This window comes from Ixodes scapularis, unplaced genomic scaffold, assembly GCF_016920785.2.
Source record: "Ixodes scapularis isolate PalLabHiFi unplaced genomic scaffold, ASM1692078v2 PGA_scaffold6__148_contigs__length_123643588, whole genome shotgun sequence".
Classification (NCBI taxonomy): domain Eukaryota; kingdom Metazoa; phylum Arthropoda; class Arachnida; order Ixodida; family Ixodidae; genus Ixodes; species Ixodes scapularis.
Genome location: NW_024609881.1, coordinates 117,586,516 through 117,611,005, shown reverse-complemented (window position 1 = coordinate 117,611,005; position 24,490 = coordinate 117,586,516). Strand labels below are relative to the sequence as shown.

General features: G+C 43.9%; 1 long non-coding RNA gene across 1 annotated transcript; it reads right to left on the bottom strand.

Moving 5' to 3' along the window:
- On the bottom strand, nt 1-2,560 carry LOC121833041. The gene is made up of 3 exons (XR_006076524.1): nt 2,490-2,560; nt 765-833; nt 1-71 (listed from the first exon to the last, which is right to left on the bottom strand). It is a non-coding gene; the product is annotated as an uncharacterized LOC121833041 (long non-coding RNA).
- Between the last annotated feature and the right edge of the window lie 21,930 nt (nt 2,561-24,490).

Here is a 24,490-nt window from a genome sequence, read left to right as displayed (position 1 = left end):
TTTTTGGTTTTGTTGCTCCGCTCGGACAAAGGCGTTGATTATTCTCATAATTCCCGGAAGACGCAGAAGCCCTGTAAGCAAGCCGGAAATTTTAAATAGTACTTACGAAAGCTTTTCCGCGTATTTAAGAGTCTGGCTCAAATGACTGACACCTTAAGGAACATAAGGCGTGGCGATCACCGCTGAGCATCTTACTATTCATCCGCAGTCAGTAGGCTTCTGGCATTAAGCGGGAAACACATGTACGACGAAACTGTCCGATCCCGACGTCCGACCGTCGTATTGCGCGGTCGGACGTCGGATCGGACGGTTTCGTCGTACATGTGTTTCGCGCTTTAGTCGATAGAACATGGGAGAGAGCCATCAGGAAGCAAGGAGTGAAGTGCCCGTGTTTGTCTTCTATCATGTGTACGTCTTTTTTTAGCGCTTTTAACCATGGTTCGATACAGTCAACACCGACTAGCCCAACCACAAGTTCTTTTACAAGGAGTGAGGCACGGAAAGCCACTCCCTGCGGTTTTTAAACAGTGAGTGAATATAAGTGCCACAGGTGATGATACATCATACAAAAGACAGTCTGCGAACCGCAATATCCGTGGTTCCAATGCCGCGTGCCAAGTTTTCTCCTTGAACACATTGCCACGCGGCATTTGAAGCGCGGATCTCGCGGAGGCTCGCGTTCGCATCTGTGTGCAGACTGCATTTTGTACGATGTATAAGCGGTGTGACCCCGGCTTAAGACTATAGTTGCTAGGGCTCCATACCTTGGTCCCGTTCCACTCCATGCATGTAACGGCTGACAGCTCGGTAGATAGCATACGCACGAACCAGCGCTGTATAGGAAAACCGGGAATTGAAAAAAATTCTCCTCAACTTTTGTGCATATTCTAGAGTTTTTAATTATCTCAGCATAACGAACATAAATATTTTGACGAGAAGTATACACATACGGCAAAACAGGTATGGTCCCCCCCCCCCCCCCCCCCCCCACACACACACACACACCAAAGAACGCCGCGAGTTGAAACTGAAACATTTCAAATCCTGCTGTAAACAACATTGCCTTTGTGACCTTTCGAACATTTGTTTCTAACATAAAGGCCCGCTCACACACTTGCGTTTGCTTCGACCGAGTTCTTGCCTTTCTTAAGACGGGAAAAACACGCTGGCGCCATCTATGAGGTGACCCTGGAACTGCATTTTCATAAAGCGAATGTTTTCGTTTTAATTTTTTTGCAGTAGTTGAGAGGTCAAATGTACTTCCTAGAAATGGCCGTTTACAACATTGTCAACAATTTCTCCGGCAAAAAAGAAAAAAGAAACGTAATGCACGAAACAAAAATAGAAAAGTAGGCAAATGCCAAGGGTTCCATGGCCAGCTGATAGATGACGTGTGTTCTCTCGCCGAAAGAGGTCCCCAGAGGTTGTAACTTGTAAGCCACTTGGTCGAAATGTCTCACGTGTGTAAACCAGCCTTAACGGGTAACTTAAAAAAAAAAAGTCTACCAGAAGCTCCAGAGTACTTGTCAGCTAAGTTTAGGTAAGAAATCTTATGCAATCTTGTACGCAGGCAAGGACAAAAGAAGAGAACAAGACACAACAAGGTGCGCCTTGTTGTGTCCTGTTCTCTTCTTTTGTCGTCGTCCTTGCTGCGCACAAGATTGCATAAGATGTCAAACCAACTCGCCCAAACAAACACTCTTCTTGTAAGAAATCTAGCCCACCAAAAATTATACTTTTTTTTAGTTCTTCAAAGCGCCGTTTTTTCGTGCTTGGCTTGAACATAGACGATTATGCGCGACACATTGTTGTTTGCGTACAATAACTTGTCTTCTTAATTTTATGCCATCACCACCATATTTATCGCAGATATGCTTTAGATTACATAAAATGCAACTATTGTGGTTTGGTTAGAATGTATATTTTTATATTTATGCAAAATTTCAAAAAACTTTGATATCCTTTAATTTTTTTTTTCAATTAGTTTAGGACAAGATATGTCTCGCACACATTATTTTTCTTCTTCATTGCACTCAGTGGTATAAAAGGAGCGAATCAGTTTATTTTACTCGGCTCTTTTAAGCGTGTTTCCATGCCCCACATGTGCGCGAGAATGTTTTTTTTTTTTTTCTTTCTGCATGTGCATAGCGCCAAGAACATAAAAATAAAGGCACGTCAAAACTAACACCAGATTTATAAAAAGAAGATCCAGTACTATAAACTGTGAAAGTACCATTCCGTTACCGTAAATATTAAAAAATATGACGCGTAACAGCCAATGGGAGCCTATCCATCAAATCGCTACCACAGACTACAGGCTTCGCTCCATTGGGACAGGAGAATTTAGCTGCCGTTTGGCGCGCGACTCCAAAAGTCGATAACACCGGTTCGCTCCATAAGACAGTTGATGCTTTCGCATTAAAAAAAAAATAGTTCCTCTAGCTGGCACATGCCCCGGTTTAAGGGTATATGTTGCTAGGGGTCCATACCTCGGTATCGTTCCACTTCGTGCACATAAGGGCCAACGGCTTGGGGGTTACCAAACGCACCAACCAGCGCTGTAGACAAACCGGAAATTAAAAAAAAAAAAAAACACTTCCCTGAATTTTTTTTTTCTTCATATCCTAGGGTTTGAATTTACATCAGCATAACAAAAACAAACACTTTGATGAGAATTTACACATATGTAGCAAAACAATTACGGTCCCAGACACCCAAAAAAAGGTTTGAATTGAAACTGAAACATTTCAAATCCTGCTGTAAGCAACACTGCCTTTTTGACCATTGGGCATTTTTCTAACTTAAAGGGATGCTGAACCGAAATCTGGATTCCACAAAACGCGGCGGCCCAAAGCGTGCAACGGGGTGCCACAAACATCAAAACATCACTCATACAACGATATCGAACGGATGACTGTATTTTTCAGAAAAAGGAGGCGCATTTGACAGACATATTCACGTCTTGTTTTTCTTTGAAGAGTCGAGAAGGAGAGGGAACGGCCTCGCTTCTTCTCCGCCTCGCCGCCTTGAGCGGGCGAAACGAAGAGAGGGGGAAACGAGATATCTCTACGTCACGCGCCTTGTCTTCCTCGTTCAATCTCGACTTTTTTTTTTTTTTTTTTTTTTTTTTTTTAATGCGGTTGTTGATTTTAGATATTGCCTTACGGGTAGTGTTGTAGGGATTGTAGCGTCCTGCCTACAGCTCCTGCATTGTTCTCTGAAATTCAAATTTCGGTTCACTACCCCTTTAAAAGCCCGTTCCAACACTTGCGTTTGCTTCGATTGAATTTTTCTAATCTCTTACCAGAAGAGAACACACTGGTATGCTGGTGCCGTCCCTGAGCTTACCCTAGAACAGCATTTGCTTAGAGCAAATATTTTTTTTTTTTTGTATTTGAAAGATTAAATCTGCGTACTATCAGCGAGAAATGATCGTTTTTAACATTGTCAAAAGCATTTCAGCCAAGAGAAAGTAATGCGAGAAAAAAATCGGAAAGTACGGAAATGCCAAGTGTTCCACGGCCACCGAATAGATGGCGTGAGTGTGTTCTCTCGTCTAGAGTCCCTACGGGAGCCAGAGCTACGCGTCTGTTTTCACGTGCCGCCGCGCCGCTATTCGCCGAGATCCGATCACGTGAGGAACAGACTCCAAATGCCCTGCAGGGAAGCCACCGGTACGGCCGCTTCGCCGACGGTGCAAGCGCCTCGGCGTACGTTCCCTGCTTTTGCCTCTTCCTTTCATTTCCTGTTTTCCAGGAAAAGAGGAGAAACAGCGCGGCGCCGCTATTCACCGAATTCAGTCACGTGAGTAGCAGACTCCAAACGCCGTGCAGGAAAGCCGGCGCTACGGGGATGAACGCGCAACTCTGGTTCCCGTTGGAAGCCTATACAGGAACTCTACTCTCGTCCAAAGAGATTCCTATAGGTTTAAAGGCACTCGGTCCTAAATGTAAAGTGTGTGAACCAGCCTTAATTTTAAAAAAAATGTCTACGAAAAGCCTTAGATTACTTGTCAGCTAAGGTTAAATAAGAAATCTAGCCGCAAAAAAAAAAAAAAATACTTTTTTAAAGTTTTTTAAATTTTTTTATGGTCTTCAAAGCATTGCTCTCATCACACTCGTGTTTTGCTTGAACATACTAGACAATTATGCGCGAAACCTTGTTGATTTTCAAATGCATAGCATTTATTGGGCCAGCCCTTCGCGATTTCGTGGCTCTGGCAATTAACCTCGATGGTGACGTCACGTTCATGACTTCAGTGTTCGCTCGACACTACCAGCAGTTTAGAAGGTTCGCCGTGACGTCATCACGTGAACATCGAGATGACGTCACGTTGTATTATGAAGGAACATGACGCTGCGACGCCATGGTGTCACTCGATGTGACCAGCCGTATCCTCGCGTATAATGACTTCAATCAATCAATCAAACATTTCATTTTCTCAAGTCAAATTCAAATTCGACTTGAACGGTCCGCTGGCACAAAAGGCAAACAGGTTGCCTGACGAGGTGCCAGCGGCCGGTAAGGACGGCAAAATCCAGCGGCAAATACAAAAAGCAAAAACAACAAAAAAAAAGCATCCGCACATGCAAAAACCTACAGCAACACAATATCGTAATAACACTGAGACATCATACAAGGAAAAAAAAATTACATATGCGTACTAACAACACCAGGAAGCGCAATAAATCACAGAGAAGAAACACTATCTGGAAGTAAGACAGCGAAAAAAATGGCCTATAAAGTATACTATGTAAAAATGCGTATAGGCATGAATTACATAGAATAAAGTACATAGTGTAAAAAATAAGTATAATGCTTGTGTATGGAAAGCATTACACGGTTAAAAAATACCATATATTCTACGGTCGTCAGTCAAAAAGACAATCGTCCCCGCCTTGGGGAGAAATCCCCAAGGTGGGGACGATTTATGCAAGAATCAGTGGATTGCCGCTTAAAATGGAGCGGAAATTTTTAAGCGACTTGTGGCCTCTGAAAAAAAAACAAAAAACGTCCAGTTCGAAATTCAATCCCGGGACGTCTCCGTGACAAGCGGAGCGCTCTGCCAACTGAGCCAACCAGGAGTTAGATAGACGGTAGAGCAAACCACTGTTAACGTTTTCCACCAGTTTCGATGGTAACCACCGCAAGGGTGAGATCGGGCGCGTAAAGCGCGATCCAAACCAACGCTTCTTTTTGCGCCTGTAGGTCGTGCGGCTGCGGATGTGACGCATTTCGTGGCGTTTTTGCTGTTTCCGGGCGCGCTTTCTGAGTCAGAACCGTGCGCTTTGGTTTGGACGGGCGAAACTTCGGGTGAGCGCGCACGCAGGCACGAGCGCGCAAGCAAGGTGCAACTGCGACAGACTGGCCGGCCAGACGGCGAGAGAAAGAGAGAGAGAGAGAGATCGCGTTGTGATGTTGGAAGAGAATAAAAGGGGGGGAGGAGAGGGCAGCCAGACGGCGAGAAACACGGAGCCGGAACTAGCTTGCCCTCCACCGATTGGCCGGGACACAGGAGCGCCCTACTACGTCACCGCGCGTTTTTGTGCGCGTTGAGAAAGAAGTTGAAATTATCCAACTTTCTCGTGCGCGCCCGGAAGGAGCGAAGAAGCGGCGCGACGTCACGAAAATACGTCACATCCGCAGCCGCACGACCTACAGGCGCAAAAAGAAGCGTTGGTTTGGATCGCGCTTTAACGTTTAGATATAACGATTTTTGGAGACTTCATGTCACGTGGTCACGTGACGTCAGTGTCGCATGACGTCACGGTGTCATGTGGCGCCATAAGACCACGTGGACACACGACGTAACTTCACGGGAAATTCCGTGACGTCAGGTGACATCCGTTTCCCCCCCTTTCCCCAAAAAAACGTCCATATTATGAGGTGTCCGTGATAATGAGACAAAAGTTCACGTGTTAACCCAGCTTCTTCTCAAAAACGTTGTCTATTTACGGCGTATTATTGGGGTCTGTAATAACGAGACATTAATCGGATGCAGTTAGAGTCCATCTTGGATATACGGAAGAGACGGGCAGTTTTTACCATGGTGTCGCCTCTGGCCCTGAACAGCGTGGTTCCTCCTTCCGGCTTGCCGAGGGCCTTGCCCTGGCAAGCGGGGGCCTTGTGAATCCACGTGGCTCGGTTTGGGATTGTCGTGAACTATATAAGAAAATAATCATATGTAATCACTCGTGGCACCATTGTTTCAAGATGGAATGTAATAACATAAAAATGTAACCTCAGAAGGAAGTAGGTGGATGCTGTGGTATGCAGGATTTGCAAAAAGTCGAAGCACATCAGCGGAAAGCACGCTGTATCCACAAGGTACTACTCTAATTTTTGTTGGCAGCTTTCAAACTGCATTTGGCACATCGTGCTCATGTCACCTTATGTTCCCAAGAAAAAACAAAAATCAGTGGAGCAGGAAAGAAAGATTAGAGCATCCATGTTTTTCTTGTCATCGTTGATGTTGTTTCTGATTTGCAAAATAATTAGTGTAATTAAAAGCTAGCACCTTGTGGGGATTCCTCTGGTCTCCCTTCCCCGATGGCTGTGATAACGGCCGCGGGTCGGAACGCTCGGCCTTCTTCGCCGTGAGCTCCGACCTGTTCGTGAGGCGGAGGGCCGCCTGGCTTGGGGGGCTCTCCTCTCACTCTCTCCCGGGGGGACCTCTTTCCGTCCCCCCGCTCGGATCAACACCACCTAGGTGGTGTTGCTCGGATGCGAATCACTGCCGACAGGCGAGGAGGTTTCGCCTCTTGTTCTCCCGCTTTCGGGAAAGGGACTCGTCCGGGTGACCGCGAAAGAGATAGGACGTGCGTCGGCGACTTCTCCGATGCTTCCCCGGTCTTGGCTCTCCGGAACCCCGCGTCTGGCCAGGTAAGGACCTTTTCTTACCTTGCCGGCGCGGGGGGCATTTTGGATGGGGACATTGTAGTTCGTTTTAAGAGTATTCTAATAAATGCTCTTGGACTCTGTCCTTACTCTGGTACGTGTATCTTCTCCTCCCTCTATATTCGAGAGAGTGAGACCAGGTAGACGATCATTGGCACCGACGGAGGTAATTAATCGAACCGACCCGCGGTAATGTAGCCCTAAACGTCGTCTATATTACTGCGGAGATGTGGTGACCGCGCTACTACGTTTGACGTCTCCTTTGACATATCGCCGCTGTTGAGACAACCCTTTGGTTACTCTATCGGTACCTGTGTTAGTAGCAAGATCCCACAACCTGCAAAATGCTCCGTGAACATGACGAGCTCTATCGTCTAAGCACTAGCTGATCAAAGTGAAAACATATTTTGTGGCCCCTTCAAATCTCCCAATTGTTTTTCTAGATGTAAAGTGTTTTCAAGTGGGACTGTCTCCTGTTTGTTGCCTTTTTCAGTGAAAATAGAAATTTTCTGGTGAATTTGTTTTCTACAGGGTCCTTGCAAGTGGTGGCCAAATTTTAGACAGTAAGAACATTTCCTATTTTAATGAAAATTAAAAAAAACTATTAGCGAAAAAATGTTTCAAGTGTATGCAAACTGGTGCGTATTAATCATGACGTGAAAATCCTGAGGCTGGGAACGAAACTTGAGGATAAATTAGAAGGGACAGAAGACAGACACAACTAAATATTTAAAAACTGGCATACACACACAGATCGTCTTCAACTTATCGCTGCTCAGTGCTTTGTGTACATTCACTTCTGCAGTTTCATATCTTTAGCGCGTTATGGGTGCTTTCATCCATTTTTACTCAGGTTTGCGGGTGCTTTTGTCTGCTGTTGGTGTGTTTTTCTGGAGACCTCTTGTACGGGCTCTTTCAACACGGTTTTATTTTTCGTTTGTGTTGGCTGGCAAATTGATGAGCTGTTTTTGCTTTTATGTTGCATATAATTTGTTTATTTTTTCTTTGTATTCACGACAGTCTGCTTTCTTTGTGTGTTTTTGTTCTGAGCTCGCACTGGAGGGTCTGTCGAGATTATTTTGGGAATTTTCCCATACACGTTCATAATAAAGAGTTGGCAATGTAACACATTCTAAAAACAAATGTAGTAAAAGTACCACCTGCCTTTCCCTTAACATTTAGGAGTAACTGCTATAGCATTAGCATTATCCGAAGACTATGTGTATATTGCACTTTAGTGTTCGCTATTTACTAAAACTCCCATCCTACTTCGAAATAATTCTTTCAAAATATGGTATGTTAGTGGAGTGCAAAGCCAATAATTAAAACATTCAACTCTACACGTTGCCATAAAATATCGACAGCAGTTTTTTTTTTTTTTTTTTTGGGGGGGGGGCTATTCAGTATCTATTGTTTTTTCCTCCCAGGATTTTAATGGATGAACATTTTTAAATGAATTACGCGCTGTCTTGTCCGCTAGTTCCATGTCTTCTCTTCTAGGCTTCGCCTTCCTTTCAAAGTGTTCTCCGCGTAGGTGGCGCTGCCTTCCGCCAGTAGGCGACACTACAGCATGGTCTCATGACAGCAGGGTGGGGCCTATTATGTTCCCGCTTCTTGCATTGTGATTGGTTCTTCGGTGTTCCTATCGTCTAATGCCGCAATCTGATTGGCTGCGGAGCCATATAATGAGATGCACAGGATCACCACGCCTTGCTTTTTTTTAAGCGGAGCGCAAGTTCGTCTGCTTCTTGCCCAGAGGTTGCGATGACGTCAGAACGCCGAGCTCTTATTGGTCGACTGAAAAGAAAAATATAGTGGGTAGACCTCAAGGCATCTATCAGTGAGGACTGCTCACTATGCGTCCAATCGAAGCCAATCAGAACGCGGCGTCGTTCTGACGTTACCGGAAGAAGCAGACGACTTGCTCTCCGAGCAGTCAACTACCCCACTACTGCTTGATGTGGTTATCGAATGATAAAAACAACAAACGAGCTGTGTTATTCTATTAAGTCGGGGATGGTAGGGTTAACGGGCCACTTTGGCATTAATTTTGTACCACAAAACACTGCTGCATATTTTATTGAGAAATTTTACGTTTTGAATGGTTACGCCCTTTGGATTAACTTTTTGTTGCTTCTTTTTTTTAGTTTTTTTTATATTTTTAGTTAGTGGGTGTCAAATTTTAGGTTGAGTTCCAGTTCTTGTACTTTTCTTTTCTCATCAACAAAAGATACGATACTCAATTAATTTTGCAAGTATCTTGTACGTGTTTCTGGCTTTAAACTGAACCTATAAAAATAAGTTTGAACATGCGGCAAGCAAGAAAACAAAATATTGTTCTTACTTGTCACAAGAGGGGAACTTTTTTATTTTAATTTTTTTAACATTATAATGGAGTGAATTCTAGGAACTTTTAGGTTCGAACTCTTGGCAAGATAATTTACTATAAGCTGTAAATTTTAGTGTATTCGGATAAGTAGTTTCTACGTAAAGGTACATCAAAATTTTAAAAAAATTCAAAAATGTTAAAAAAAACAATTTTATGTCTTCACATTTGTGACAAATGTTCAAAAGGCTCCAGCAGAATGCATGACCCTTGTTGCTTTCTTTTCATCCACCCCGAAGCCTTTTTTCTTGTTCCTTTTCGTCCTGTGTCGTTACTTACTTTCCCTGCGGTAGGGTCTTCGAGGCATTAATAAATAAATTAATTAAAATGTTAATTAATATAAACAAACATGTGCGTCGACCAGTTTTAAATAACAGGGGCGCCGAATTCGGCGCCATATTTAAGTGGCTGAGGGCGGTCGTTCGAGCTCGACGCCTCCCAGTTTTGTTCCTCAGACTGCATAAAATTTTTCAATACTAAAAAAAAAATATTTTTTGGTTCGTTTACCCTATCATCCCCCTAAACATGCGATTTACTTGGTCAGCCAAGCAATAATTTTACATTATGTACAGACATACCTCAAAAGAGGCCGCACGTTGGTGTTTTCGTGTCACTGAGTGTTTTAGGTATTGAACAAGCGATTAATAAACAAATATGCTAACAGGTTAGGCACAAGGATATATTATAGGGTACGGTGTAACATGAAGTGTCATGCTACGATATACGTGCAGCATAAACCGACAATGCTAAAGTTGGCATGTGTTAAAAAGACATCCCTAGTGTTTGTTTCTTTGTTCGTTTGTTTTTTGGCCGCTGATTTTAATTATTATACCTTCCTTCAGTATATCTCCGAACGTCACATTCGTATAACAAGACTTAAGACTTACGGTTTATGGCTTCGGTCAGGCAGCTCAAGCTCAGGCATAGCGCAACGGTGAACAGAAGGATCTTCATGGCCCTTGCTCTGTGGGGCGCAGTCGGTGTGTACGAACCCTTCCAAGCTACGCGCGTTAAATACTCTGCTAGGTGCTTAAGGTCAGTCAGCTTGTTTTCGAACAAAGCTGATCCCATCGGGCGAACATCCGAGGTGCTACGGGAGGAAATTTATGCAGGCTTACGAGCTGAACATCTGGAACGCTGCTTTCTCTGGAAAGCGGTATAGTGCGCCTACATTACAGGAGTGCTCGTATTCAGCACTTCGATCAGGGTCACGTGGTTTATGGACCGCGTTTGCAACGCGTGCTGCGAGGAGGGGACCAAAAATCGTGTATCGTCTGCGTCCTATGCAAGCGCCTCCGCCTGTCTGCCTGCTTTCCTTCGCGCCAAGCGACAACCAGCGCATGCGCACTAGCGACAAATCTCCATTGTTTTGAGCTGCTCCTTCTCATTAAATTTAGGCTCTCTAGAAAGCGGGTGCTAGTCATCAAGCCCGGGGTCGGTCGACCTCGCAGTGACTTTCTGATTGAATTTTACACCCCGTTTCCTGTGTGGAACAGCAGAGAAACATTCGCAGAACTCTCGGAATAATTTTTTTTTATTTCATCTATACTCGTTTCCACCTCAAAGACTGCGCGGAAAAAAAAAATCTGGCTCCTTGTGGAGCATTATTAACTTCCTTTCTTATGTGGAGAATTAAATGGGCCATGTAATGAATTCTGGGCTGGGATAAATGATTTTCGATTGGAATTTCACTAATCGCACATCGTTTAGTGCGCCAAAAGAAAGGGCGTATAGAAACTGAAAAGCCTGCTTTTCGGTACGAAACTTTGAAATTATAGATAACTATTTTGTTACTCCTTTCCTTCGAAACCTCTTCGCCTTTTCACGGTGGTACATCCACGGTACCACAAGCATGTCAGACGACCCGAGCTCACGCAATGGACACGAAGAGTGCGTCACTCGGACGTATGCGCTCGTCAACAATCAAATATCAGTCGATGAATATTTTGATTCATGTTTGTGGGAGCCAATGAGTGCCGTGATGGCACTTATCATCACTTGCGAATGACAACTTCCATGATGTGCTTAAAAAGCACGGTGGAATCTTGGAGTCATCGCACCGGCGCCCAAGCATGTCACAACGACGTGATTTCTCAGATCGCCTTTGAGTTGAGGATTAATGCTGAGGAGAAAGAAGTTGAAAAATCATTTCATGGTTCCTTTAAGATGAATTTTCGATCAGATGTATATCTTATCTTACTCAGACGTACACGTTTCAAACGCCAAAAAGCATCGCTTCTTCCTCCGACAAGCGATTCTCGTAAGAACTATTTCGCGCGGCGTAGGAACAATGCGGAGAGCTTGCTTTTTTTCTTGCAGTGAAAACTAGTATAGTTTATTATTCCCTTCAATGTCTATGAGGGGCTTTTCCACAAGGGGGCATAAAGTAATTGCATGTTTTCGGCACCTGACGTAAGTAAATTTTTAAAAGAAGGAAGGATAACGAAGAAAAGAAATCACAAAGAGGAAAAGGTGGAAAGCGCTTCGTCGATTGGTTAAATTGTCAAAAGAAATCTGCGAGGGAGGAATTCGAACTGCTCCATAACGCCCACTATACACTTTGGGGTAGTCTTCCTTGTGACAAGAGAGAAAAATAATTGAAAATATTATTGATACCTACGACATAAGCATGCTCAATGATGGCTCACAAACGTACCTAATAAGTGTCAACTATTCCAGTTGACTTGATCTCACACTGTGCTCTCCAAGTATCTTTAATGACATGAACTGGGGCACAGATATAGACACCAGGTACCGGTGACCACTAACCAATACTCATTGACCATCCACGGTTAACACCAAAGGAACCATGTCACCGGGTACCCTATACAAACTGGAAGATGTTTCGTTTTCTCAACACCAGGCAACTCGAACAGACGCGGGCAGTTGAAGAATTCCCCCCGAAAGGGTTATCAGCACCAAATCTCACCAGGGCCACTAAAAAGGTGCCTGTTCCGATAACTTGTGAGTTAAACGGTGAATACGAGAAGCTTCGAGCTATCCGCCGCAGAGCTGAAAGGCGATATCGGAGATCAGAAAGAACAGAGGACTGTAGAGAGGAACAGCGTATCTCCACTAAAATGAATCGGCTTTTACAAAAGATTTCTAATCGACGATGGAGAAAGCTTTGTGCAGCATTTTCACCTTTTGCCCAGGTCAAAATGGTAGAGAATATAGTGCGCTCTTCGAAATCTACAGTTACTTAGTGAAGCCCTTTCCAGGCTTTGGCCCTGACACCAGGTACTTCGGAAATAACACTGGCGAATGAGTTTCGCGTTTCGCTTACATACCCGGGGGCAGCGATGTCCTCTTCAGAGTATAAGGCATCACGTGAGGCCACAGAAAAAGCATTGCCTTAGTGATTAACTCAAACAACTCGCAACTAGCCTGCGATTTCAGTATTCGCGAACTAGATGAGGCACTAAGGACAAGTTTGTAAGCGCACAACTCCTGGTCATGACCAAATAACATACGAAGCACATGCAAGTCTTGGTCCAGGAACGAAGTCAAACCTTCTTGTGATATTCAATGGCATTGGGAGCAAGGAAACTCTGCCAGATTCATGGAAACTGGCAAAGGTCGTTCCTTTACTCAAGTGTAGAAAAACTGCAGCTGCATTAGATTCACTTTGTCCGGTAAGTCTCACTAGCTGTGTCATGAAGCATATGAAAAATATGGTGCATTTACGTCTGCAATAGTGGTTTGAATCAAATCGTGTTTTACCAGAACAAATGACTGGATTTCGCCCACGAAACTGCACAGTGGGTCACTCCATCCTTGACTTTGTTACGACCATTGAACATGAGCGCAAATCTGGAAACTTAAACAATACGTTTTTTTTTTTGTTTTTTGATATTCGTGGTGTTTTTGATACCGTGAGTCACACATGCCCTGAGTGGACTCATACAATTTAGGGTACGAGGCAGGGTGTAAGATAGACAGGTGGGGAAACGCCTGTCTATCTTACACCCTGGTCCGAGGTCGCATTGTACGCTGGATCAAAAACTTCCCGCTGAACCGGAAAATATTTGTAGTTACGAGTGAAAGAGACAGCACAACACATGAAGTAAACTACGGGATTCCGCAAAGTAGCGTCCTATGATCCTACTTTATTCAACGTGGTTGTGGCTGAATTGTCGAAACGACCTCCACGACCAGACGGATTTTTTAGGTCGCGCGCCAGACACCTAGCTGTGTTTGGAGATTTATGTTTGTTCTCTGTCCCCCTTGCTCCCCTTCTTTAGAGATTATTTCGTCATTCGTGTCCAGCTCACTTGCACCTTCGCATTCAATTGCGTTATAATCATAACCTTACAATGCAGGCCGTTCACCCTTGTTGGTGTTAGACTGGTGGCAGCTGATAAAACCCGTTTGCTCTACTGACGTCTAACTCTTTTGGTAAAGCGCTCCACTGGAAATGGAGAGGTACCTGGTTCCATACCAAGACCACGCGGATTTTTTTTTCGGTCGCGCACCAGTCACCTAGCTGTGTTTTGGGGATTTGTGTTTGTCCTCTGTCCTCCTTGTTCCCCTTCTCCGCGGATTATTTTCGTCATGATGGTGCTCTTGATTTTATTTTTTGCCACGGTTGTTCTTGGACCGAATTGGTGAATGTACTTCTGTGAATTGACTGGATGTTTTTTTTTTATCTGCGTTAAAGGGATACGTCAACAAAATTTTAAATATACCCGTTATATTCAGAAATAGGCTGTATATGATCCACAATATCTGCATATGACAATCGCATGTTTGTATTTTGAGCCTCCATTGCTGTATTTTTCGTTATAAAAGCCACACTCTGGCAAGCACTCGTAGAGCAGCCAGCGGAGAGCACGTGACATCCGCCGCAGTCGTGACGTAGATTGTCTCGGGACATGCAAAGCTGCGGCGAGGCTGACGTCGAGAGGATGTCCTAGCCGTTCCAGCCAACGAAGTGGCCGAAGCACACCAGCGATCGGCTTTCCGCAATTAACCCCAAAGCTGCTTTTGTACGAACTTTGAGTGACGGGCTATAATCTTGTGAGGGACAATAACGACGTCTGGGAAAAACAAAAGAGAGCCTCAGGGAGAAGGGAGTTCCTCCTTCCCCTCGTCTCTCGTGGTGCCGGGGGCAAGACAGTTATCGTCACAACCTGTCAAGGTTCCAAGACGGGCACTACATACGAGGCGTTAGCGACATCCACCAGGTGCTCTTTGCTAATCGTTTGATTCGTTTTGAAATTCCTTTTCCTGACTTTTTTAACAATATATTGGTATTTTCGATGTGATGCTGCTCCCTTGAACACGAAGAGACCAAAAAGTAAGCTCCGAAATTTCGTTGCAGCATCCCTTTAATGTTTGCCTTAACGTGTTTTGTCGTCTTGTCTTCGTGTCGTTTTTTATGCCTCTTTACGCCTTGATTTCCCTCTCTTGTTTATTCGTTGTCTAAGTGTTTTCCTTTTTAACAAAAAGGCTACTGACTGTTCCTGAACACGCAATAAACATTGTTATTTATTTCTTTATTTATTTCTTATTTGTGCATATTGTTAGCCTGTTGAGGTAGTTACAGGAGTGTACAACGCATAAGAATACATTTAATAAAATAAACAAAATACGGACACTGGCAAATACAGTTTAAAACATCAAAGTGGAAAGTTGAGCCAGTTTTAATCATTTAAAGAACCAGTTTAAAACATACACGTAAAGACATACGTGAATACACGAAAAATGTCCCTACAAGTGAGACAGGTGTTTGATACATTTGTAGAAATACACAGCACTCGACACTGAATTCATAAATCTTCTAAAAGTCACAAAACAAGGATGCACAGAATATCATCACACCGAAAAAAAAAAAATAGATCTAATGATTTTACCTGAATATGAAACACTAGCGAACGGGATCAAAAAGGTTCAATAGGCCTTTTTCAAAAAACAAAAAAAAAAGATTAGTGTATTTGCTGTTGTTAATTCTTGAGGTAGGAGGTTCCAGTCTGATATAGTTCTTGGAAAAGAAGGAGTATTAATTTTGTATGTATAATTATTTGCCTTATTAATGAGTACATGAGCTGGGACGCCGAAGTACAATGCTGGCAGACTTTCAAAAGCTGTGGGCATTATTTTTGAACCCCGTCATATATCACCCCTTTCGCTCTTAAACCTTCTTTTCCCTCTTTTATTCTTGCTATAATTACCGCTTCCTTGTTTGGGGTAGTACAACGGTTACAAATTTGCATCACTTGCATGTTCTCCAGAAGAGAATAATCCGAATTATGTGCAATGCGGAGTTCAACGCTCACACATTAACTTTTTAAAAACCTTCATATAGTTCCCATTACAGAGAATTACAATTATAAACTTCTATCCTATCAAACGTCTGCAAGGCAAAATCAACTTGTTTTTCTATAAATCGCCAATATGAAGCGGAGGGTACCTGCATATGCAGGCCGTTGTGTTGACGCATGGTCAACGCCTCGCTCGAGAACAGGCTACGGCCTGTTCTCGAGCGAGTACTCGCTGCCTAATATTATAAATAGTACACATAGATTTGGCACGGATTTCATGATTTTGAGCAGAAAGGATATTCGTTCATTGTTTCTCTAGTGTTATTAGTGCTCTTCTTGATGGCCTGCAAGAAATGTTCGTGATTCATGTCAGATCTTTTTTTCTTTTTTTTAAGTTTAATGTTGTGTGTTTTGCTCCTATGTAAACCTTGTTTTACGGGTCACTAGTATGTAAAATAGTTTCTCTTGTTGCTGGTGGGGAGGAGAACTCTGTCAAGCGAAAACAGTCTTTTTTTCTGTATTTTGTTTTCTTTTCCATCTTCCCTGGAGAGAAACAATAAAGTTGAAAGTAGTTAACTATGTGAGGGTCAGTATTAACATTAAAAAGACAATTTTTAGCATATAAAAGGATTTTAGGCGAGCTATTTTCCTACGGTCACAGAGCTGTAGAAGGTTTAAGTCGTTAAGCATTTCCTGCACTGATTCTCTTCTTTGATATTTCGACAATATAAATCTGGCTGCCATTCTTTGTATTTTTTTTTAAAGTTTAGTTATCTGGTAGGCTCTAAAAGGATCTCGAATTATAGAAGCGTATGCTAGAGTTGGCCATATCAGTGCCTTATAAGCAGTTAGTCTTGTTTCGGGGGGGAGCGAGCTTGAAATTGCGCTTGAGAAAACAGATTTTCCTCCTAGCAGTATATAGCACACATTGTCAACGTGCGTTTTCCAGTTTAAGTCCGATGACATAATGCCAAGATATTTAAACTCGTGAACTTGAACTAAGGGGTGGATTTCAGGTTTGTATACGAATGGAACAATGTTTTGCTTTTTATTAGTTATAACAGAATACACAGTTTTAGTTGAGTTAATTTTCATTTGTGACTCCTTACATCAGTTTTCTACCGTCGGCAGTGCCGATTTTAGCCGGACTTGACCATCGTGGCAAGAAATAACCCAATACAGCAAGCGATCATCTGAGAGGGTCCTACCTTTTCTGATATATCGTTTATATAGCACAAGAATAAAATGGGTCCCAAAACAGACCCCCTGCGGAACGCCCGAGGGAACGCTCACATAACCTGAGTTTGATTTTGCTTATTCCTACAAATTGTTTTCTATTTGTAAGGTAGGCCTTGATCCACAAGGCAACTTTCGTAGCGTTAGCTACACCGGCCGAGGTTGAGCAGTTTCGCGTGGCTCTCATAATGAGCCGTGCTCATCATGTGAGCCCTGGTCATTATGCGGAGCGCGCGGCCCACGGCGGCGCGCACTCCGCGTAATGAGCACGGGTCGCATAATGAGCACGGCTCATTATGAGAGCCATGCGAAGCCGCCGCCGCGCTCTCCGCCGCCGCCGCGCCCGCCTCGCCGGTCTACGCATTCCAGAGGAGTGACATCATAGCCGCGGCAGACGCACTGCACCACCGCGTGCCCAGCTGTGCGCCTCCGTTGCGCAGTAGCCATGTCTGACGCTGCACCGTAGCCGCTTGATAGCGCCTCTCATTATGTGCGCATAACCTCACGCTACGTATATCCTGGCATAGCTGAGCTAAGCCACCGCAATCTTTTTTTTTTATTTATCTCTAGTTTCAGTAATTTATTTTTAAGCTCAGGATGGGGTGCTCGGTCGAAAGCTTTCGACAAATCTAGGCACATTGCATCGATCTGCCCTCTACTGTTCACAGACGTGGTGAATTGTCATGCAATGTTTCAGTGAGCTGGATCACAGTGGACAGGGACTTTTGAAACCCATGCTGGATTGAAAGAACGGCATTGGAGTGTTCTAAAACAACTCTTTTTTTAAAAAAATATGCTCTAGTAGTTTGCAACATGCACACGTGAGCGCAATGGGCCGATCATTTTCAACTGAATGTTTATCTCCAGATATGTAAACTGGCACGACCCTCGCTGATAACTAATCTAATGGTACTTTGGATCTCTCTAAACTAGCACTGAAGGTAATAAAGAAATATGGAGAAACCCAACCCGCGTAGCACTTTAAAAGGGCATTGGGTATTTCGTTTTTATTATTATTATTGTTATTATTATTATTATTATTATTATTATTATTATTATTAAGACCTCTGCGAGTTTGCCCAGTGATTTTTTTTTTTCGTTGGTGCTCTTTTTTTGTTTTAGTGCCCTACACTATTTGTAACTACAGTCTTGGTCTGTTCGTCCCGACGTTCTGCTTCGCCTTGTGTGTGTGTGTGTGCGCGCCGATGAGTGCCGTTTTTTTATTTAGTGCTCCGACTGATCTGCTGGCCCACCGGCTAACTGCGTTCCTCCTGCGGGAACAATGACAATTTTTTGTGTAATTTTCTTCTCTTCTTTTATTTTTACATAGTGTGTGACAATATGCGAGCTCGCCGTTTGATTCTTCTCTTGGTGGATCTGGTCCCACAAGCCCTTGCCGGCTTTGACCAGGTCCGAAGCTGAACTTGGTAATTCTTCTCTCGTGAATAAATATTATTATTATTATTATTATTATTATTACAGAACACGCTCTGGAGAAGCATCCCTATTGTTCATTGCAGGGCGAAACGAAGTCTGATATTATGGTTATATTGCTTGTGATTTTACGGATGTACGTGTTTTTCAATCGACCGTCCTGCCACGTGCCGGTGTCGTTTTGTGTTGTTCTTTTTAACTGAGATTCCTGTAACATCCGGAGCCCTAGTTCACCGTATTACTAAATAAAATAAATAAATAAATAATACATTGTTTTGAATAATGTTTGATGTGACGACACGTTGCGATACGGCCATGCATTTTTCCCCTTAATTAATAATTTCAGGTGCGCTTGGAAAATGAGGCAAACGTTGTGCAAAGGTTAGTTTCTTTTTTCTTTCACGTTCTTATAATTAAGAGAAAGCAGGTGTCTCAAATTCATGTCAGTGTGGGGACCAGGTAGGCCACCCCAAAAACACTGAGGGCCAACGTAAGGCGGGTGAAAGATGTGTTGTCCCGTCCCCTGTCCTGATGTATAAAATTCTTTCTAAAATTACAGCATTACCGACGCGCTAGACGCTACGAGCTGAAAGCACACCAGTCAAACAGCGTCGAAAAGGGCACCCTCTTGGTGTTCGTCATGTTTCTGTGCGTGTTCTATATACTATCATCGCTGAAGGGCGAAAGAAAGGAAGGTTGGGGAGGAGGAAGCAGGCGGAATGCTTGAGCGAGGGGGATGTTTCCTCCTCTCCTCTTCAGCAATCTATCTGCTTTCCCTCCCCAGCCTTTCTTTCCCTCGCCCTGAACTTCTAACCTGTGCTTGATTTTGTCCCATCAGCCGGCAGCGACGGCTGCGTCTGAGCAAGTCGTCTGCTTCAATTGCGCACGGGGTTGCGGTGACGTCAGAACGACGCCGAGCTCTGATTGGCTCTGATTGAAAGGATAGCGGGTAGACCTCAATGCTAGATGCCTTGATGCCTATCCACTATATATATATTTTTTTTTTTCAATCAGCCAATAACAGCCCTTGGTGTTCCGACATCATCGCAGTCCCTGTCCAAGAAGCAGACAAACTTGCGCTCCGGCTAGAAAAGGGACCTCGTACTCTCTGACTTCTGTAAACTCACAGAATTGCCAGCAACATCTTTAGCTCCGATTTGTTTAAGAGACTATTTGGGGCTCTTACCTGATGTGATAAAAAAACTGAAATTGCTCGGCACCGCCGACTTGCTGGCATTTTTACAGCGGAGCTGTTAATGGCTAGGTTCCCCAGGATCGCGTCCGGTATGTCGACACAAACCTGCCTGGACAGCTACCGCCATCTATAAGCGACGGCGGCAAGCATACGACCAGTATGGTTTCCGCCGTCGCTCGTAGATGGCGCCAACCTTTCCAGCTATAATACAAGAATGGATGGTTGGGCGCGTTGGTGGGAATTCATCGTAGGAAACAGCGCGAAAAACAAACGACGACGAAGAAGAAGCACGCAGTGTATCGAGTACAGCTCCGCTGGTCTTCCTGCTTCACGAAAGTGGAAAGGCTGAACGTTTTTTAATAATCTTCATTCAACAGTTCTTGCTCTCCTAATGATCGTTGATAGCAGCAGTCTGAGAAAGTACTTATAATTTCAGTATAGTGATATTTTCCGAAGACGAGAATCCTGAGCTCGTTGCTTTATCTTTGGCAGCTGCTTCTGCAGACTCCCGAACGAGTTCGTGCAGCCGAGGGCTCAAGCTTGCAGCCTATGTAGATGTAGACAAAAAAAAAAAACATTACACAGGTGACTAACTTAATAAACAGATGGGAAGCAAAAATTAAAACAAAGCACGAGGCAAATGGAAACAGAAGAGAATAAACTGTATGAATACGTTGTAAGAGTAGAGCTACTTTTCGAGCGGAAATGAACTGGCGACATGAAATCATTATGGCGCATGTCCCAATTCTGGAGTTCGAGACATGGAAATGGGAACTCGCAGCCTGTTGCCACTCGGGTCGTGTCCCAGTGGGTCGCAGTCCGCGTGCGGACCGCGGGCTCCGTAGACCTTGGGGTGAAGGGTTCGGAGAATACAAATTGATATGTTACTCTGCTGGCCGGCTGAAAAATAGACTTGCGTCGGTCGGGCAAGTTTGTACTCAATTGTTATTTCGTACACGAGATAACCACTTCGTAGTACGAAATTATTTTACGGGGTGTTTGATTTTAATTCGAACAGATTTATGTAAAAAAAAAGGCGTGCAAGGTAAATTAATGAGCTAATCGTTACGATAAATCTAATAACCAAAAATGATTCACTTTTTAAGAAAATAAACATATGGTTCCAAGTTTTAGATGTCGCTCAGCAAGTTTCTAATGGAAACCATGTTTATTTTGACTAGTTAAAAAGTCAATTAACATAGTTTTAGTTATTTATTCCATTTATCAAGACGATTAGCTCTCTATATTACGTTCCCCTGGCCTTATACCTCATTTTCACAGACTGCATTATTCTACCTTTCACAACATTTTTTTATGAAGTTATCTGAAATAATATTAAACACTTTGTATGGTACAAAATATTCATTTCAACGCAAATGGTGTATTTTTGCATGTAGAGATGGTAATATCATTGAAATTAGTTTACAAGTTTTGTGTAAAATATGCTCAATATAAGCAAACCAACTTTTGCAAAATAAGAAAAGAGTCAAAGTACAGGCTAGCTGGTGGAAGTCAACAATTTCGTCGTTTACCCTGACACTGGGTTTTTTTTTTGAAGAGCAGAAGTAACAGAAAACCCTGTCTGTTTTTCTGTTACTTCTGCTCTTCAAAAAAAAAACCCAGTCTCAGGGTAAACGACGAAATGGTTGAAATTTTTGCAAAATGTTTGCGTTATTTTTTGCTAACGTGCCAAAAATCAAGCATAAAAAAACGAAACCGCACAGCTACCTGTCGCCATAAAATATATTGATAAAAATTATTAATATATTTTATTAATTATTTATTTTATTTATATGTGAACTCGCGTGCTTGGGTTGTTACGATTGGTCTCAGTTCAAAAAAGTAAAACAAAGTAAAACGAAAAGACACCGACATGTGTCCCGAAGATACATTGAAAAACATGTTTTTAGTTGTTGTTTTTCTTACAAATTAATACAGCGCAAAGGACGAGAGACCGGATAAAGAAAGACACAGACAAAGCGCTGTGTCTGTGTCATCCTTCATCCGGTACCTCGTCCTTTATGCTGTTTTAATTCTCAAGTATATGCCAGCTCGCCCAAGCTTCAACTACAGCAATGTTTTTTTTTTGTTTTTTTTTTATATATATATATATTTCTTTTCTTAATATGCTATATTTTGTTGCAACTTAAAAAGGTAGGGCCAGGGAAAGGAAAGGCCAGGGAGGAGGAAGCAGACGGAACGCTAAAGAGAGGAGGAATTTTCCCCTCTCTTCTCCAGCACTCCGTCTGCTTTCTCCTCCCTGGCCTTCCTTTCCCTCACCCTACATTCTTGAGTTAAAAAATAGCATACTTCGTCTCGCCCTAGGATAAACCACGGTCAGAGCTACGGGCTGCGAGGCCCAATCTAAAGTCACTTAGAAAGCACCTGGTATGTTGCTCGTACGCGCATATTAGTGCTTCCTGTGTCTTGCAGACCGCATACGCATGTCGGATTAAAAGAGTAAAGGCTGGAGGTACACCTAAGCACTTGTTGTGAATTGAGAATGCGAAAGCATGCATGTCGTTATTCCGTTCCCTTATTTCGTCTGCGGCGTACTTGCATCGACGGCCGAGCGCGCTCTTTCCTCGCCGCTCTGACCTTGGACGCTTCGTGTTACCGGCGCGGGCGCGCTGGCGGCGCGGACACGCAGCGCCATGGGGTGGCGGTCGTAGAAACTGACGCGGAGCGGCCAATGGGAGCCTCGTTCCTGGAAACTATGACGCGCGCCAGCCAATGGGACTGAAGCTGAAATCCATCAGGTTCTGGCTACACTCCGCTCCTTTGGGAGCGGATAAACTAGGTGCCGTTTGGCTAGGCTTTTCGCGTGGCTTCAAAGCTGGGAGCTCAGCTTCACTTGGAGAAAATAGTTTAGGGGCCGTTATACGCGGCTTCAAAGCTGATGACGTCGGCGCGCTCCATGATATAGTTAATGCTTTCGCATTAATCTATATACCCCACGTGGTTTTGAACTGGCCTGTGATTGGACCTGGCAACTCGTAGCTTCCACTACAGTCCTTCGTCGGGTTTTCTGACTTCACGACACTGCGATGGCCCTGCTGTCGGCACGACGCACGCGCAGACGCTTCTCTTGGCGCGAATTGGATTACTGCGCCCGCTCAGTGTCCACACCTGGTCTGGGCAAACGCGGGTTTGTTCGTAAACGCATCGCGTGACGAGCATCCCAATCGATAGCGTCATCACAGTTTTAGGGAACCGTTTTTGCATATCCGATACGGTGCGATGGGCCCTACTTTACGAACTGCGCGCATATGTTACCGCAGAAGACTCGCACATGCGCACTTCGTGCCTGAGGCAGGGCCGGCCTTAGATGCGGGCGACTTGGGCGATCGCCCAGGATTAAGTTGGTATGGGAGGCAAACTAGACCACCTTCGTTGTGGTTTAATCAACGGCTCAGGCGAACTATTCTAAAACGATCAAATGTTATCCCTAGACCATATTAGGTTTCGGGACGATGTTCCAGTCTATAAAATCTATCTGGGGAAAATAAGGAGCATTTGAAGTTGTCGTTTTTTCTCCTTCCGTGAAAAAGTTTTAATATATAACTTGATTAACGAAAAAAAAAAGAGAAATGAGTAACTGTGCCAGCAAGTTTCAGCTTAAAAATATATTCTACTTACTTTGTAGCGAGTACTAGAGCACTATAGCTCCTTCGGAGATATGGTGCTCTAGCAAGTACAAGATACGGACCAGTACTACTGGCCCGTCTTTTGTTGGTCCCGCTGACCTCATTTCATTTGGGCCTGCGGGCACGCGTCCAGTTGTTATCGCTGACCTGAGTCCAGCTGGTCTTGCTGACCTGCTTCCCCTTGGACCACCTGGTCTGTTTTCAGTTTGTTCTGCTGACACGCCTCTAGTCGGTCAAGATGGCTTGCCTCCAGTTATTCTTTATGACTTATATCCAGTTGGTCTTGATTGCCATCCTCCAGTTGGTCTTGATTGCCTGCCTCCAGTTGGTCTTTACAGCTTGTATTCAGTTTGTCTTGTCTGCCTCCACTTGATCTCGCAGACCTTGATGCCCCGAGCTGGAGAACCTAGCCTGCCCTCGGGTCATCTCGCTCGACGGCCCACCTCCAGTCTGCCAAGCATGCTTGCCTCAAGTTGGTCTTTATGGCTTGTTGTCACTAATTATTATTTATGGCCTGCCTCCATTTGGTCTTGTATACCTAGATGCTTCGAGTTAGAGCACCTGGCCTGCTTTCAGGTCGTCTTGCTGGGCAACCTCCAGTTTGCCAAGCATGCTTGTCTCCACATGGTCTTCATGGCTTGCCACCAATCGATATTCATGGCCTGCCACCAGCTGGTCCTGCTGACCAACCTCCAGTTGGGCTAGCTGGCCTGCCTTTAGTTGGTACTGACGACCTATATCTAGTTGTTCCCGCTGGCTTGATTTTATTTAGTCTTGCGAGCATGTGTTTTTCGGAGGACGGCAGGTGCAAATGGAGTCAGGAGGTCTTCCGAGACAAGACCTCCAGTTAATCATGTTGTCCCAACTGGAACCGCAATCGAACACAAATTTTCTCAACTGTTAAAACATTCGTTCTTGTAAATGAATGTAGAGCACTTCATCGTTTTCGAAGTGAATGGGGTAAAGTTGAAGCCTGGGCGAGTTGGTATGACATACTTAAAAGGTTAAAACAGCGCAAAAAACGACGGACAGGGTAAAGAAGCACACGGACAGCGCTCTGTCCGTGTCCTTCTTTACCCTGTCCGTCGTTTTTTGCGCTGTTTTAACCTTTTATGAATGAGGTACGTGACGCGCTTGTTGCAATCGACAATTTTCATCCACCATTTTTGTATTTTCAACCACTACGTGAGCAAGCCATACCAAAGTTCACGTACACGCATGGCGACTATTTTGGCCTGTACAATCGTCTTCACGACTGCGATTGGTCTCACCAGTTTTTCCTTGGGGACGTTGAATCTTGCGTTGAATTGTTGACATCAACTGTCCAGTGGGCTATGGAAGAATTTATACCCAAACAAGGAAGTTCAAATTTCCTAGTTGGTATTCGTCTGACTTAAAGCATTTCATGCTTAAAAAGCGGTACCAACCTGTA